Source organism: Eubalaena glacialis, chromosome 13 (assembly GCF_028564815.1).
Source record: "Eubalaena glacialis isolate mEubGla1 chromosome 13, mEubGla1.1.hap2.+ XY, whole genome shotgun sequence".
Lineage (NCBI taxonomy): Eukaryota > Metazoa > Chordata > Mammalia > Artiodactyla > Balaenidae > Eubalaena > Eubalaena glacialis.
This window is the reverse complement of record NC_083728.1, coordinates 68,854,635-68,863,373: the sequence shown is the minus strand read 5'-3', so window position 1 is coordinate 68,863,373 and position 8,739 is coordinate 68,854,635. Positions and strand designations below refer to the sequence as shown.

At 45.3% G+C, this 8,739-nt stretch overlaps 1 protein-coding gene across 5 annotated transcripts in view; it reads left to right on the top strand.

Annotated features, from left to right (window-relative positions):
• Positions 1-6,906: 6,906 nt before the first annotated feature.
• MYH11 (myosin heavy chain 11) overlaps positions 6,907-8,739 on the top strand; it is a 126,399-nt gene continuing 124,566 nt past the window's right edge. For all 5 annotated transcript variants that reach the window (XM_061208073.1, XM_061208072.1, XM_061208076.1 and 2 more), the window contains exon 1: positions 6,907-6,979. The gene's annotated coding sequence lies outside the window, so the exon portion shown is untranslated. The remainder of the gene's footprint in view (positions 6,980-8,739) is intronic.

Here is an 8,739-nt window from a genome sequence, read left to right as displayed (position 1 = left end):
TGCCAGGGAATTCCCTGCTCTGTTCTTTACCATGGCACATTAATTAAATTTCCTTCAGGCTGGAATTATGTGGATTTATAGGAAAATTCATTCATGTTTAAAAAAAAAAAATTTTAAAGAACACCAAAACCAGAAAAAACTATAATTCCTATAAAGTTTGATTGTTTTGTGGGGTGGAACTAGCTATTTTTCAGATAACCATTTATAATTAGGTTTAAATATCTGAATTACTACCTAAATTTGAACTTTAAAACTTGGTAACGACGTACTTCTTCTTTACGTACAGTTTGGCTTCTCCTAGAAGATTTAATTAAAAGGTGTGTGTGGGGGAATAATTCTTTTAATTCTGCTGTAAGTAAAACAAAGAGTTTATTACGTGAAGAATGTGGAATAAACATGAAGAGACAGGCTTTATGAGAAATACCAGAAAGTACCTTTTAAAAGATGGCATTGTTTAACCTCCATGTGGCCTTCAGCTGTGCAATTACAAGATGAGCTATGAAAGGGCCAACCCTTACTTGTATGGGCTCTGAACGTCTTATTAAATGGCGATTTTTATTCTTGGGGTAGAAAAATAGTAAGAGCTCTTATAATGCCATCTCTAAAATGCTACTTTGATATTTATTGACATTTTTATAATGTGGAGTCTTCAGACTGATTTCACTGAAAACAACAAACTATTATAGTAGACACCTGATTGGCACAAATCATAAGGTGTATTCAGAACAAAACTGCATGGGCGCCTGTACACTGACAACATTTAGCTTAAACATTTTCCACAGGGAAGGTGATAAGGGCTGTAGTTGACAGAATTGACGTTCTTTTCAGGGTATAGATTCTGTGCTACTTTTGGAAGTTATTGAAACTTGATTTTATTTTTGGTGCTAGTCAGGGTTCAGTCCTTACAGATTAACCAAGAATTTTTATCTGAATGAAGAAAATTATTAAAGAAAGTGCCTTAAACCATACGTTACAAGTCAAAGGATTTTGAGAGGCCCTATTGGTGGGCTAAAATTACATATACAGATGTAGAAGTATTATAAGGGCTCATTTCCATTTTTTAAATGAAATCTATAGTACCTGATTACAATTATGAATTCCATTGTATTGTATGGGGAGTATAAATATCTGAATTATTCTCAGAGGATTTAGTTTACATGCAGGGTTGTTGGTAGTGGACACTGTTTACCTCAGGAATTGCAATCATGCAGGACTAGGTTAAGAAAAAATGCTGGAGTTTGTCATTTTGGATACTGATATAAAATCATCAAAATAGAAGCTAAACAGAATTGTCACATGTAGTCTATAGCGCATTTGTATGCATTATTCTATAACTGGTTTGTACCTAGGCAACTTTTATACTTTCAGTGTATCATTTAATGAAAAAAAAAAAAATTTAAGCAACTCACCTTTGTGCAAAGGGCGTTCCTCTGACTGTTCTGTCATCAAGAGATGTCCACTGGAACCAGAAGAAGGCTTGGCGATGGCTCCCTAGGCCTTCATTCGGGATCTCCAGGAACCTAGTTGTTGGAGGGAGCAGAGTAAGGTTGAGGGTACTTGGCATCGGCCATATCACCCTGGGACGATTATTCTTCATAGGGTGGCAGTGGTAGGGGCTGGTGGTGTTATTCTCTGAGGGGACAGTATCATAATCTGTGGGGCCACATATGGCTTGAAAAAGTGCATTTAGTAGTAGTAGTATTTTTTTGGCCATGCCACGTGCCTTGTGGGATCTTAGTTCCCTGACCAGGGGTTGAACCCGGGCCCTGGCAGTGAATGCTCCGAGTCCTAACCACTGGACTGCCAGGGAATTCCCATATGTTCTAGTAGTTTAAATAGGTTCCTGAGCTGAGACACTTAAATTCAAGGAAGGAAAAGACAAAAATAAACATAGAGGACCCATCAAACTCTTCTCATGAACTCATAAACTAAATTAGTACATCATTGCTGGTGGTTTTCATGAGGTTGTTGGGAGAAGTTATCCTCCAGACACGCAGGAGAAGTTTTAGGAGAAAACTTATACAAAAATAGGATGGGAATTGGACTTGAAGAGGGATTTAGGAAAAGTAGACATTTAAAACTTTGGCAATGTAAAAACTCATAGCAAGAGCAGAGGTGGCGTTTGAAGATGATAAATTTAAGCTTAGCATATATGCTTGCTTAGAATAAACTAATAGCTTTATAATTATGTGCAAGAACACATTTATATATGACTCACATGCCTGTATGATTATGTAAAATTTGATGTGTTCTTTTAACCTGAAGCCAAGTGTACATGAATGATTAACATTTGTGAAAATATGCCTTTAAAGGCATTTAGGACAATGCTTCCCAGCCACTTGGCATTTCATTTTTGTAACAACCATTCTGCAAGGATTGTGTGGTCTTCATTAATTTTTTTAAATGAAAGTGAGGTAAAATTATCTTTAAAAAAATAGACAATTTTTTAAAGCAGTTTTAGGTTCACAGCAAAATTGAGTGTGAAGTACAGAGTTCTCACATACCCTCTATCCCCAGACACTCACAGGCTCCCCCGTTATCAACATGACCCCCGAAAGTGGTATATTTGTTACAATCAGTGAACCTACATTGACCCATCATTATTACTCAAAGTCCATAGTTGACCTCAGGGTTCACTCTTGGTGTTGTACAGCCTATGGGTTTGAACAAATGTATAGTGACATGTATCCACCCACCATTACAGTATCAGTAATTTCACTGCCCTAAAAATTTTCTGTGCTCTATTCGTCGCTCCTTTCTCCTCTAACTCCTGGCAACCACTGATCTGTTTACTGTCTCCATAGTTTTGCCTTTTCCAGAATGTCATATAGTTGGACTCATATAGTATGTGGCCTTTTCATATTGTTTTCTTTCACTTAGTAATATGCTTTTGTTTCCTCCACGTCTGCTCATGGCTTGATAGCCCATTTCTTTTTAGTGCTGAGTAATATTCTGTCGTCTGAATGTACCACAGTTTATCCATTCACTTACTTAGAAGAACTTCTTGGTTGCTTCCAAGTCTTGGCAATTAATGAAGAAAGCTGCTGTAAATAACTGTGTACAGGTTTTAGTACAGACATAGGTTTTCAACTCATTTGAGTAAATCCCAAGGAGTGTGACTTGCTGGGTCATATGGTAAGAATATGTTCACTTTTGTAAGAAACTATAAAACTATTTTTATTGAGAATTTTAGGACTTTCCTGATAGAGGTAGAGAATCCGGAGTTACCAAGACACCAGAGCTGGAAATTGGTGATAAAGGAAAGAGCACTGCAAGTTACTGTGTGATTCAGTCTTGAACCTTGAGAAACGTGGGGACCATGATGAGTGAAACGAAGTGCTTATGCACAGGAGAGTTGGAGCAGAACCGTGCTTGTGGTCAGGAAAGATGGCCCTTTATTCGCAAGGAGGCAGAGTCCTGTGCAGATCTTGAGCTGGATGACTCGAGTGCTGATGCACTTTTAAATAATTGTGAAGGACATGCAGGAGCCATGCTTGGACCCAGTTTTTGATGTTATTAAAAAATGGAGGGAATCACACTTTGGAAGTTTTTGAACCTAGTAGCAAAATCAAAGCTATTTGATTAAAAAAAAAAAAAGACTCTGAGAGTGGAATTTCCCCACTGCTATCTTGTTCCATGAGTTCATGGAAACTCCCAGTACACAGCGCCTCACAGAAGACATGCCAGGGAAACTTACTTGACAGCCCTCAGTCAGTCACAGTAATGTTTTTTGAAGGTAACTTTTTTCCCCCTCTATCTTTAACTGGCTTTTTGAGCCATGAGAAATAAAATGGAGGCATCTGATTTTGAAGATTCAAACATCTGAGCTTCTGCATTGGACAGATATTTATTGAATGACTATTATGTGCACACACTGTCCCTGAGTACTTCTAGAGTATACCAGAAGGGTGTGAAACACTTTCCATGTTGAGGCAAAGATTCTGACCTTCTGTGCTTTGAGAAAACACAGGCTCAGAGAGGCTCACTGACAATCCTGTGGCCGCCTGGCTGGTGCTTAGCAGATGATGAGTTAAAGACCTCAGACTTCGCATCTCCTTACCCTGGACTCCATCACACAGGCAGGGTTGGGATTCCTGCTCTACCATTAACTAGCTGTGCTAAATAGGCTGGTTATTTCACTCACCAAACCTGGTTTCTCCACAGCAAAATGGGAAAAAAAATGTTTAAGTACTTTATAGGGTTGTTATAAGGATTAGGTGAGATAATGTAGTACAATTCAGTGTCTGTTATAAAGCCTTCATTTATTGATAATTTATTATAATTATTCTCTTTTAAAAGTTACCAAATTCTTTAAAGAATCAAATGCACCCCTTTGGAATATCAATGTTAATGCCTCCAGAAAAGTGCCCGTTTTTACTCTGAGGCCAGCAAGTTAGACTCTGACGGCCTGCTCTGGATTATCTTTCCGGGATGGGAAGGGGATGATCAACTTCAGTTTTTCCCCCTTCCTATTCTCTGCTCCACATCAGCTCTGTACTAACGCAGAGACAATTTCCACTCCTTTTACAGTGCAGACATTAAAAGGCACGTGGGGAAGCAGCGCATTCATCACTTTCTGAAGAACTTTACCCCTAACGTCGCAGCCAACTGAATGCTGGCTGTTTTTGACTCTCTGACTTAGGCCCATTGTCCGGTAGAGAGCTGGGCCTGCATGTTTTCAGGGGTGAAAAGCAGGCAAGATGTTGGAGGGATGAAGGGACCGAGAGGGTCTGAGATGCAGAACTCTACAGAGGAGACTGGTAGCCTGCAGGAAACAGTGGGCAGGACAGGCTCTCACCATTATGATGTCCCCCAGGCCTGGTGCAACTCTGCTTGGTTTCATGTTTGTTTTGAATAATAGCAGCTAACATGAAGCAGTGTACTATCTTCATTTTACATGGATCATCTCAAGGACTGTTTACAAACAGCTGGGAAGTGAAGAAGTGACTGATGTTCCTCCCATTTTACAGGTAGGGAAACTGAGGCACAGGGCCAAATAGCTAGAAAATGGCACTGGCAGATTCAAACTTAGTTATCTAACCTCAGAGAGGAGTCTTTAGTCTCAAGGCTAATTGTCCTGGGCATTTCCCCTTAAAGTCTCTCTTGGAAGTGAATCATGGCAACAGTGGGCTCCAGACCCAGTGAGGGCTCAGGCAAATCCCTTCACTCCTCCAGGGCCTCAGTTTTCTCACCTGCAAAATGGGGGTATTAATAAAGGCCCCACCATCACCCGACCTCGTGGTTGGGGGAGGGTTTGTTGGATTAGACTGGGGCGAGTGCCAAGCACAGAGCCTGGTAAGGGTCTTCCAACATCTTTAACCCTGTCTGTAAACCCTCTGGCTGGAAGCAGCTGGGACCCACGGGGGACTGGGGGCTGCCCCCTTCTGGCTCTGCCGGGAGCAGAAGGGTCCCCTTCCCACCCCGCTGGCCTCGGATGCCACCCACTCAACCTCCGCGGGGCGCCGGGAGGCCGCTCGGCACCATATTTAGTCAGGGGGAGCGGCAGCCCCGGGCTGGTATGCGGCGCTGGGAATTCCTGCAGGAAGGAGCCTGCGCCTGCCCTTTTTGGGTTGTCTCCCGCCCGCCCGGGTAGGGAGGACCGGCCGGGAACCTCGGAGCCGGGCCAGGCGGGGAGCGAGGCGCCCGGCTGCCCGCAGGTCCCTGGCCTGGCGCGGGGCCAGCCCACCGCCGCGGCTTCCTTTTATGGCCTGTGTGCGTGCATGTGACAGAGTGGAGAGAGATGGAGAGAGCGAGAGAGGGAGGGAGATCTGGAGCCAGAGACACAGAGACCAGAGACAGAGTGAGACAGAGGGACAGAAAGAGACAGCGATGGGCAGAGTGACGGAGACATAGAGAAAAAAGGCAGAACAAGACAGAAACGGTGATGGAGAGACACGGTGTCAGACACACAGGAGGGGGTGGGGCGGACACGGGGTAAGGGAGTGGTACTAAGAGGGAGGGAGAGAGAGGAAACTTTCAGGCAGCTTCATTTGCAAGAATTTCTTGGGGCGGGGAGGAGCAGGTGAAGAGAACTTTCAGGAGCGCCGTGGCACCCACATTCTGTTTGGATCCTGACATGCGCCTTGCAAATTACGTAATTATACACACACACACATTCCCCCCCCACACACACACACTTTTCAGCTTCGGACACTGAGGCTCAGAGAAGGCAAATGACTTGCCTGAGGTCACACAGCCAGCGAATGGCACACCCAGGGCCTGAAGTCACAACAATTGGGCCTTTTTTTTTTTTTTTGGCTTGTGGGTGGAGGTGGGGATGCCAAGTTGGGAAAAGTAAAAACTTCCCCTTTCTGCACAATTCCCAGCAGAGCTGGGGAGTCTTGCCTTGTACTTTGCAAAGTTCAAAAAATCCCCTTTCCCTACCCTTCACGCAGCACGGCCGGGCCCTTTCCAGGTAGTGGGGAGCGAAGAAAACTGGGGAGCGGGGAGAGGAGGTGTCAACTCGGCCCCCCCACAGTTCTTCCCACGCGGAGGAAGCGGTTAAAGCCCGTGCGGCTGGAACTGACTCAAGGGAGAAATTCTCAAGCATCCCCTATAGACGCCGGCCGCTCAACCCCTTTCTTTAGGGACCCGGAGTCTCGGTGACTGTCCCAGAGCCGGGGTCAGACACTGGCCCCGAACGCTGCTGCCCGCTGCGCCTTTCCCGGGAGCCCTGCGGCCCCCTGCGCCCCCGCCCGGGTGCGCCCCTCTACCGGCACCGCGACAGGTGCACGCGAGGCCTGGACCAAAGCCGCGCTTTTCGGACCCTGCAGGTGGCGCTGCGGAGGAAGCAGCGCGGGACTCACACCCACTCCGCCCCCCTCCGCCGCCTCCCCTTTCCCTCCCGCGGGCAGCTCCGGGTCTATAAAGAGAGGCGTCCCAGGCAAGCGGGGAGGTTTGGATGCCCCTGCCTGGGAGGTGTGCCAGATAGGAGCTCTCCATCCAGTTTCTTCTCCGCTCTCCCCCCAGTTGGAGATCTGTAAGTATGTGGTCCTGGTGGGGGAAGGGAAATTGAGTAGAGGGTTTAAGGATCCTAGAAGACATCCTACAGGGGCTGGGCAGCAGTGAGGAGCATCTGTTGTCCTCCTCTTAAGGACTTGGGGCTGGGGGGGTCACAATTTTCATTTCTCTCTGCCCCATCATCCTAGATTTCCCCCAAACCAGCATCTCCCAAGGTAACCAATGATAAGTACCACCTTGGGGGTACTTATTAAAGATAATGCCCGGGCCCAACTTCGGTTACACTAGAATCTTCAGAAAAACTGTTCCCTATATATATGAGTCCCAGATGATTCTTGTTATGAGGCAAATCTGAGAGATGTGCTCCCTTAGAAATCACAGAGGTCCAGCTTGAACAGCCAGGCTTCTTTTATTCTGGGCACAAAAAGAGTGCAGCTGAGCTTCACTGAAAAGTCATTTCCTATCACATAGGCAGGCAAAGTATGGCTTCCAGTGGAGCTTGCTTAGTTCTGTTAATGCATTATATCAGTTAGAAACACATGGGCAGAAAGGGGAGTATTTTTTCCTCTAGAGGATGCCTGCTGATAACCCTTGAGTGATAGGCTGGTTATGACCCAGTTTATTTATTACAGCTGGATTTTCTTCCAGACACACGCCCCCCCCCCTCCAGATTTTTAAAAATCTCATCCAGGTTGACCCCAAGGGCCTCAAATACTCAGACGGATGCCAGAGTCCACATTTGCTTACAAAGTCTGCAGGTGCATTCGCTAAGATTGGGCTGGGATTTCCTGCAGAGCATCCAGTACACATGTTACTCTCATGTCCCACTAAGTGGGCAAAGTGAGAGAAAGTGGCTACTGCCTGTTGTATGTTCTCTCTCTGCACTGAGAGCTGGTGGGGATTTGGCTGCTTGAGGAAAGGCACCATTCAAAGCCATACTTATCAAGAAGTAAAAGTAAATATTTAGAAACCCCAAGAAAGGGAGCATTTACTACAGTATTAAGAATTGATAGATTAAATTCCAAAGTGGCCATTTTATACAGAGAAGGAGCTTAAAGAAGCAGAACTGAAAGTCATTGGATAGCAGTGTGTGAAATAGGATATTGAAGATCCATGGAAGGAAATGCAGTCTTTCCTTGGTGCTTTCCCATTGAGATAAACTACCATTGATAGAGCACTTATGTGCCATGCACTGTAGCAGCGTTTGACCTAATCTCATTTAATCATTGCAACAACCTTTTTTTTTTTAAATTAATTTATTATTTATTTATTTATTTTTGGCTGTGTTGGGTCTTCGTTTCTGTACGAGGGCTTTCTCTAGTTGCGGCAAGCGGGGGCCACTCTTCATCACGGTGCACGGGCCTCTCACTATCGCGGCCTCTCTTGTTGCAGAGCACAGGCTCCAGACGCGCAGGCTCAGTAGTTGTGGCTCACGGGCCTAGTTGCTCCGCGGCATGTGGAATCTTCCCAGACCAGGGCTCGAACCCGTGTCCCCTGCACTGGCAGGCAGATTCTCAACCACTGCGCCACCAGGGAAGCCCCACAACAACCTTTTAAGGGAAGCATTATGATACCTGTTTAGTATACAAGGTAGCTGAGGCTCAGAGAGGTTAAGTAATTTGCCCAATGTCTCACAGCTAACAAGTGGTGGATCCCATTCCTGTGTCTGTCTGTTGCTAATTCTATACCCTTGACCCCACCATCTTTTTTCTTTACCATGAACAAAAACTCTGTTGGAATCAGGTTTCTTATGGGACCAGATGTGTCCAGTAAGGCAAG